This window comes from Ovis aries, chromosome 16, assembly GCF_016772045.2.
Source record: "Ovis aries strain OAR_USU_Benz2616 breed Rambouillet chromosome 16, ARS-UI_Ramb_v3.0, whole genome shotgun sequence".
NCBI lineage: Eukaryota > Metazoa > Chordata > Mammalia > Artiodactyla > Bovidae > Ovis > Ovis aries.
In genome coordinates this window covers 17,366,742-17,375,360 of record NC_056069.1, presented here as the reverse complement: position 1 = coordinate 17,375,360, position 8,619 = coordinate 17,366,742, and the positions used below count along the sequence as shown (strand labels likewise).

The 8,619-nt window shown below is 40.5% G+C and overlaps 1 non-coding gene across 1 annotated transcript; it reads left to right on the top strand.

Annotated features, from left to right (window-relative positions):
- Nucleotides 1-7,912: 7,912 nt before the first annotated feature.
- Nucleotides 7,913-8,019, top strand: LOC114118783 (U6 spliceosomal RNA). The gene has a single exon (XR_003591946.1). It is a non-coding gene; the product is annotated as a U6 spliceosomal RNA (small nuclear RNA).
- The last annotated feature ends 600 nt before the right edge of the window (nucleotides 8,020-8,619 follow it).

The window sequence follows — 8,619 nt, the reverse complement described above, 5'->3', positions numbered from 1 at the left end:
ATGGTTAACATGTGGTTATGAAGGGACCCTGATGACTTGAAGTTAGCACTTGCCAGCTGCCTCTACAAGGGTTACTTCATGACCACTGCAAGCTGCTGACCTTCAACATCCCCTAGAAGGAGTTCAGGGTGGAGATCAGAAATAAGGCACTCTGTGCCCCGGGAAAAACCCACAAGAACCAGCCTTCAGATAGTCAGAAGCTTTCAGATAAAGATTTTATGAGCCCAAATTGCCTCTTCGCATACCCACAGAAACACTAGTGTCACGAACAAATGTCTGGCCCTGGTTCTCCGGGTAGACCCTGAGCAGCCTTTCTACTTCTATTAATCTTTGGGCCATGTACCTTTAACTTTCTTGTTAAGTTTGTTTCTTCTAGAATACAAATCTCCAAGTGGTAGTGTGACAAGAATATTCCCTGACCAACACTTAGACAATGCTGAAACAAGTCACCTTATCATTCCATGGACTCTCAGCTCCTGCTGTAAATGCACCCTGACAGAGAGCAGGCAAAGGGAACCCAGAGCCCCAGGATGCCCCGGTACAGCCTGAAGAAGCCAGGGAGGTCATCACCCCTTTTCCTCTGAGACTGGGTTCCCAAATACCTGAGAAGGGAAATAGGTAGATAGTTAGACATGAGCGGGGTATCAAAAGGGGCCAAGGAATTGGCCCTAAAAATAAAGAGAGGGAGTAATGTGGTGACCCAAGGATGAAAGAGCAGATAAAACCAAGGAGGGTCTTGGAATGCAGGATCAGAAAAACCAAACCCGTATCATCCTTCCCTCTCCCATATTGTAACTAGTAATGGATTTCAGGTCCCCCTGAGCAGTATAACCTGTCTCCCCTCCTACACCATAGAGAGAAGATGTCTGCCTTACTCTCCCCCTGCCCCTACCACTCAGTATACGTGCTTCATCCAATTAGCAAATGACCCACAAGACCCCTATCCCACTCCTTATACCCTGGGTATAAAAATGGACTAAGGACCCCTGTTCAATGTCAGTTCTCCCTTGCGCTGGCCCACTGTCCAAACAGCATCTCCACTCTAATAAACTTTATTTCCCTCTCATTCTGTCTCATGTCTGGAAATTCCTTCTCAACCTGTGCCCAGACCACAACACTTAAAACAAGGTCAAGTAGATAATAAGCATTCAGTGTCAGCTATCATTAAGACGCGTAGGTCCTATTGCTTTCCTATAATGTTGTGTCAGGGACAGAGATCTTTAAGACACAGACTTTGCCCACAAAGAGCTTGCAATAGAAGAGTTTTGTACAATGTGTAACGTGCCAAAAGACACAGGGAGCATGGGTGACACGGGGCCCTAAGTGTCCAAGCAAGGCTACATGTTTCAAAGCAAATGATGTCATTCCTCAATTCTCTGATGGGGAGTCCTCAGTTTGTTCCCTCCTTCACCTGCCCTTGGCTCCTGTTTCCTTTTAATTAACTTTATTTACATTTTGGTAAAAAGACAGAACACAAGTCACTAAAAGGTTCCAAGTGTTAGAGAAAGTGCCAAGAATGCTGAGAGGGGTGCAGGGTTATTTCTGACTGAAGTGTTTTTGGCAAGAGAGGGTACTTGAATTTGGTTTTCAGAGGTAAGCCTGGTTTTAAATCCTCGAGATGGCTGTGAGAGTTAGCAAGGAAGGTTAGGAGGGTGGGTGAGGGGGAGTGGGTGGATAGAGGGAACAATGGGATACTGGAGCTTAGCAAAGGAAGAATGGAAGGATGTTAATTGAAATCCCTTATGATCCAGCAGCTGCACTGGCCCCTTAAATTATTTCACAAAACCATCACAATATTGTAAAGTAATTATCCTCCAATTAAATAAATTATTTTTTTTAATTGTTTAACAAAAGTCACATAACAGATAAGCGTCCCTGCTGGAACTCAAATCAATTCACTTCTTCCAACCTCGAGGCAATGGAAAAGAATCCTTCATAACTTTGAGTGGCAAACACGACACAAAGTGGAACTTTTGCAAGATTTCTCTGGATATAGTATTTAGAGAGGATTGAACGGACAATCCAAGAAAAGCCAGAGAAGGGAGTTTACAACATGTGAGGAATAATGAAAGCTGGGTTAGAATGGTGATGTAAGATTGAAAGAGAAAGGAGGGCTGGGAGAGTTGCCCGGTGATTATCAGCTCTAGTTACATAATGTTTAGAATCACCTGGAGATGCTTGTAGAGCTGCTAATGCACATGCATGAGTGTGTGCTCAGCCACTCGGGCCTGGCTGACTCTTTGCGACCACGTGGAATGTAGCCCTCCAGGCTCTTCTGTTCATGGGATTTCCCAGGCAAGAATACTGGAGTGGGCTGCTTTCCTTCTCCAGGGGATCTTCTCGGTCCAGGGATGGAACCCATGTCTCCTGTGTCTCCTGCATTGGTAGGCAGATTTTTTACCACTAAGCCACCAAGGAGGCCCTACTAATTCACATGCATGCGTACTAAGTCACTTCAGCCGTGTCTGACTCTTTGTGACTCTATGGGCTGTAGCCCAGCAGGCTCCTCTGTCCATGGGATTCTTCAGGCAAGAATACTGAAGTGAGTTGCCATGCCCTCCTCCAAGGGATCCTCCCAACCCAAGGATTGAACCTGCATCTCTTACATCTCCTACACTGGCAGGTGGATTCTTTACCACTAGCGCCACCTGGGAAGCATATACTCATTAACTGTTATATATACAGTAGGAAACAAAAGAATACCATTTATTTGAATTTATACTAAAAAGAAACCAGATAGAGAAGCTTAAATTAGAAATAGGGAGCTAATGGCACTTTTTTTGATTGTAAAAACAGATATCATAAAAGTTACCATCTTAACCGTTTTTAAGTATATGGTTCAATAATGGTAAGTATACTTGGTAAGTATATGTTTTGTGAAACATAACTTTAGAACCTTTTTTCATCTTTGCAAAACTGAAATTCTGTACGCATTGAACAACAATTCCCCTTTACCCCCAGACTCTAGGAAACACCACTCTATTTTCTACATCTGTGAACTTTAGACACCTCATGTAAGTAGAATCCTATAGTACTTTGTTCTTTTGTGGCTGGTTGGTTTTACTTAGCACAATGTCCTCATGGTCCATCCATGTTACAGTGTGTGACAGAATTGCATTCCTTTTTAAGGCTGCATTGTATCTGTTGTGAATGATACATATCTCATTTTATTTGCCCATTCTTCTGTCAGACATCTGAGTTGCTTCCACCTCTTGGCTGTTGTGCATTGTGCCGCCGTGAACATGGATACGCAAATACTCAAGACACTGCTTTCAATTCTTTTGGATATATACCCAGAAGTGGGATTGCTAGATCATATGGCAGTCCAATTGTTAAATTTTGGAGGAAACACCATACTGTTTTCCATAGCAGCTGCACCATTTTACAGTCCCATTACACGAGTACAACTTCTCCATATCACTGCCAACACTTCTTATTTTCTGTTTTATCAATAGTAGCCACCCTAATGGGTGTGACTAAGAGCATTTTTAAAAAGTATAAGAAGATAATCTCTAAAACAAATGTGTGTGTGTATATACATATATATATAATTTTATGGGAAAGCAAATGAAACAACTGGCAAAGAATTAATTTCCAAAATATACAAGCAACTCATGCAACTCAATACCAGAAAAACAAACAACCCAATCAAAAAGAGAGCAAATGACATAAAGACTTTTCTCCAAAGAACACATACAGATAGCTAATAAACACATGAAAAGATGCTCAACATTGCTCATTATTAGAGAAATGCAAATCAAAAGCGCAATGAGATATCGCCTCATACTGACGAGAATGGCCATCATAAAAAAATCTATAAACAATAAATCCTGGAGAGGGTGTGGAGAAAAAGGAACCCTTTTGTAATGTTGGTGGGAATATAAATTGATATAGCCATTAGGGAGAGCAGTATGGAGAGTCCTTTAAAAACTAGGAACAAATCTACAATATGACCCAGTTATCCCACTACTGATCACATACGCCAAGGAAACCATAATTCAAAACGACACAGGCACCTGATGTTCATTGCAGCACTATTTACAACACCTAGAAAGTGGAAGTAACCTAGATGTCCATCTCAGATGAATGGATAAAGAAGCTGTGGTACATATATACAATGGAATATCAGCCATAAAAAGGAACACATTCAAGTCAGTTCTAATGAGGTGGATGAACCTGGAGTCTTACAGAGTGAAGTAAGTCAGAAAGAGAAAGAAAATACTGTATATAATGCATATATATGGAATTTAGAAAGATGGTACTATGAACCTATTTGCAGGGCAACAGTGGAGATTCAGATATAGAGAAGAGACATGGGAAGGGGCACAAAGAAAAGGGTGGGAAGAATAGAGAGAGTATCATGGAAACATATACATTACCATATGTGAAATAGATAGCCAGTGGGGATTTGCTGTATGACTCAGGGAGTTCAGACCAGTACTCTGTGACAACATGGAGGGGTGGCATGGGTGAGAGGTGGGAGGGAGCTTCAAGAGGGCGGGGACATGGGTATACCTATGGCTGATTCATGTTGCTGTATGGCAGAAACCAACACAATATTGTAAAGCAATTATCTTTCAATTAAAAATAAATTTATTTAAAAATAAAAGCCTATATATATGGTCAGAATGGCCATATATATGTAAATATATATATAATTCTATATATATAGATGAGGAACATATATATATATATATATATATATATATATATATATATAATTCTAATGCCAAGGTAATTTAAAAACAAAACAGATTATGTAAAGAAGCATAGCAAATATAACATTAAAATAATAATAACGAAATAACATGGCAGAGTTTAGGCTAAACATATCAACTTTATCAATAAAGATGTATAAGGCATAACACATTTGCAAAGATTCTCTACCTGGATCACAAAGAGCCAACTAAATGCTCTATTTAAGAAACACTCTTAGGGACTTCCTGGGTGGTCAAGTGGCTAAGACTCTGTGCTTCTGATACAAAGGGTCCAGGTTTGATCCCTGATCAGGGAACTAGATCCTACATGCTACTATTAAGACCTGGTTCAGTCAAATAAATCAATTAAGTACTTTTTTAAAAGAAAGAAACACACTTAATACGAAATAATTCAGAAAGGCTAAAAGTAAAGAGCTGGGCAAAGATATTCCAGGAAAATGGAAACAATAAAAAAGCAGGGGTTGTAATCCTGATGTCATCATAAATATTCTTGGTAGAGAAGTAAAATGTGTTGTATGTTAAATTCTTGATTTGGTAATGGCACTGTGGTTATGGGAGAGACTGTTTTTATTCTTAGGAAATACATACTGAAGAAATCTTGGGGTGAAGGACTTACTCTCAAAGGGTTCAGAAAAAAAATAAAATGAGAATGTTAAAGAAAATGGTGCAAAATGTAAACAATCAAGCGTATATGGGAATTATTTGTACTTTTCTTGCAATGTTTCTTTAAGTTTGAAATTTTATCAATTATAAAAAAACATTTTTTTAATAATATCGAGACCTGACTCCCCAGAACTTCTCACTTTCTTGCCAGAACTGTGGTACTTTTTAAAGCTCTCCAGGTAATTGTAATGTGCATCCAGATTTGAGAGCCAGTAGATGAATCCAGCCATGGGACTTAATTACTGACTGGATGAATATGGTAATAGAAATGGAGAAATCAAAGAAGACTATGGTAGGCAGGAAAATGGCTCCAAATTCTTTTACCTAGCACCTGTGGATATTACCTTATATGGCTAGGGACTTTGCAGATGTGATTAAATTAAGGATCTTGAGATGGAGATTATCTTGAATTATCTAGGCAGGCTCTAAATGTAACCACAAGTATGCTTATCTGAGGAAGGCAGAAGGAGGTTTGATCAGAGAAGAGGAAGTAGGAATTTGACAGCAGAGGCAAGAGACTAGAACCGTGCAGCCATGAGCTAAGGAAGGCCTGAGGCCACCAGAAAATGGAGGAGCCAAAAAGCCAAGTTCTCCTAGACCCTCAGAAAGGAAGCAGACCTCGACTTTGCAACTTGATTTTAGCCCTCTAAGACTCACTTCAGAGTTCTGGCCTCCAGAACTGTCAAAGAGTAAATCTGTGTTGTTTTAAGCCATTCCCTTTGGGTAATTTGTTGAAGCAGCAAACAGAAAACTAAAGTGAAGATTTTAAATGTTTTAAAGGTAAAGGGACAAAGATGTCCCATGAGGGAGGGTCTGACTTTTCTAGCTCAAGAAGGTGGGTGAATTTTATACCTACTCATTTTCTGAACCCCGGAAAAAATGGGAAAGTGAATAATTAATGCATGAGACGTTTCAAGAAATTCCTGAAAGATGGGAAGAGGACGGGAGCATGCTGATACATGAAACAGTGATATGGATCCACATCCCAAAACATCTGACTCAGCAGGCTGCAGAGGAAGGAAACCTAACCTGCCCAGAGTATGCCCTACAAGGCTCTGAAAGGTTGCTGCTGAATCACGCAACAACTCCAGGATCCTTGGCCTCTGGAGGAGAAGAATTCAACCCGGGGCCAGAGACGAGGCTTGATCACTCAGAGCTTTTGTGTAATAAAGTTTTATTAAAGTATAAAGGAGATAGAGAAAGCTTCTGACATAGACATCAGAAGGGGGTAGAAAGAGTACCCACTTGCTAGTGTTAGCAATGGAGTTATATACTCTCCAATGAGTCCAAAAAATGTCTGGAGGTATAAAGACCTCACCAGACCTACTCCCATAATTTACATTTTAAGATAACAGAATTAGCCAGAAGGTTTAATCCAGAGACTGTCCTCAGGCAGGATACAGTGTTACATAATCCTTGTAAAGACCAGACCTCAGGTCAGTTCAGTCGCTCAGTCATGTCCAACTCTTTGTGACCCCATGAATCGCAGCACACCAGGCCTCCCTGTCCATCACCAACTCCCGCAGTTCACTCAGACTCACATCCATGGAGTCAGTGATGCCATCTAGTCATCTCATCTTCTGTCATCCCCTTCTCCTCCTGCCTTCAATCCCTCCCAGCATCAGGGTCTTTTCCAATGAGTCAGCTCTTTGCATGAGGTGGCCAAAGTACTGGAGCTTCAGCTTTAGCATCATTCCTTCCAAAGAAATCCAGGGCTGATCTTCAGAATGGACTGGTTGGATCTCCTTGCAGTCCAAGGGACTCTCAAGAGTCTTCTCCAGCATCACAGTTCAAAAGCATCAGTTCCTCAGTGCTCAGCTTTCTTCACAGTCCAACTCTCACATCCATACATGACCACTGGAAAAACCATAGCCTTGACTAGATGGACCTTTGTTGGAAAAGTAATGTCTCTGCTTTTCAATATGCTATCTAGGTTGGTCATAACTTTTCTTCCAAGGAGTAAGCGTCTTTTATATTTCATGGCTGCAGTCACCATCTGCAGTGATTTTGGAGCCCCAAAAAATAAAGTCTGACACTGTTTCCGCTATTTCCCCATCTATTTCCCATGAAGTGATGGGACCAGATGCCATGATCTTCTTTTTCTGAATGTTGAGCTTTAAGCCAACTTTTTCACTCTCCACTTTCACTTTCATCAAGAGGCTTTTAGTTCCTCTTCACTTTCTGCCATAAGGGTGGTGTCATCTGCATATCTGAGGTTATTGATATTTCTCCCAGCAATCTTGATTCCAGCTTGTGCTTCTTCCAGCCCACAATGTATCAGACCTACTCCCATAATTTACATTTTAAGATAACAGGATTAGCCAGAAGGTTTAATCCAGAGACTGTCCTCAGGCAGAATCCATAATCCTAAGGAATGTAGAGGGAAAAAAGTTTGTTCTTTCTTCCTCCTTGAGAATTCCAGACCCCTCTCTCCTTGGGGACCCCTAGACTTTTATCAACCTACCTAGGAAATGACTCTCTCAGCTCCAAGCTCAGAACGGGCAGTTAAGCAGTTAAGAAAGAGGGGGATGGTGCTCGCTTCGGCAGCACATATACTAAAATTGGAACGATACAGAGAAGATTAGCATGGCCCCTGTGCAAGGATGACACGCAAATTCATGAAGCATTCCATATTTTTACAATTCCATTCACCACTGCAACGAAAAGAATAAAATACTTAGGAATATATCTACCTAAAGAAACTAAAGACCTATATACAAAAAACTATAAAACACTGATGAAAGAAATCAAAGAGGACACTAATACATGGAGAAATATACCATGTTCATGGATCGGAAGAATCAATATAGTGAAACTGAGTATACTACCCAAAGCAATTTACAAATTCAATGCAATCCCTATCAAGCTACCAGCCATATTTTTCACAGAACTAGAACAAATAATTTCAAGATTTGTATGGAAATACAAAAAACCTCGAATAGCCAAAGCAATATTGAGAAAGAAGAATGGAACTGGAGGAATCAACTTGCCTGACTTCAGGCTCTACTACAAAGCCACAGTCATCAAAACAGTATGGTACTGGCACAAAGACAGACATATAGATCAATGGAACAAAACAGAAAGCCCAGAGATAAATCCACACACATATGGACACCTTATCTTTGACAAAGGAGGCAAGAATATACAATGGAGTAAAAACAATCTCTTTAACAAGTGGTGCTGGGAAAACTGGTTAACCACTTGTAAAAGAATGAAACTAGATCACTTTCTAACACCG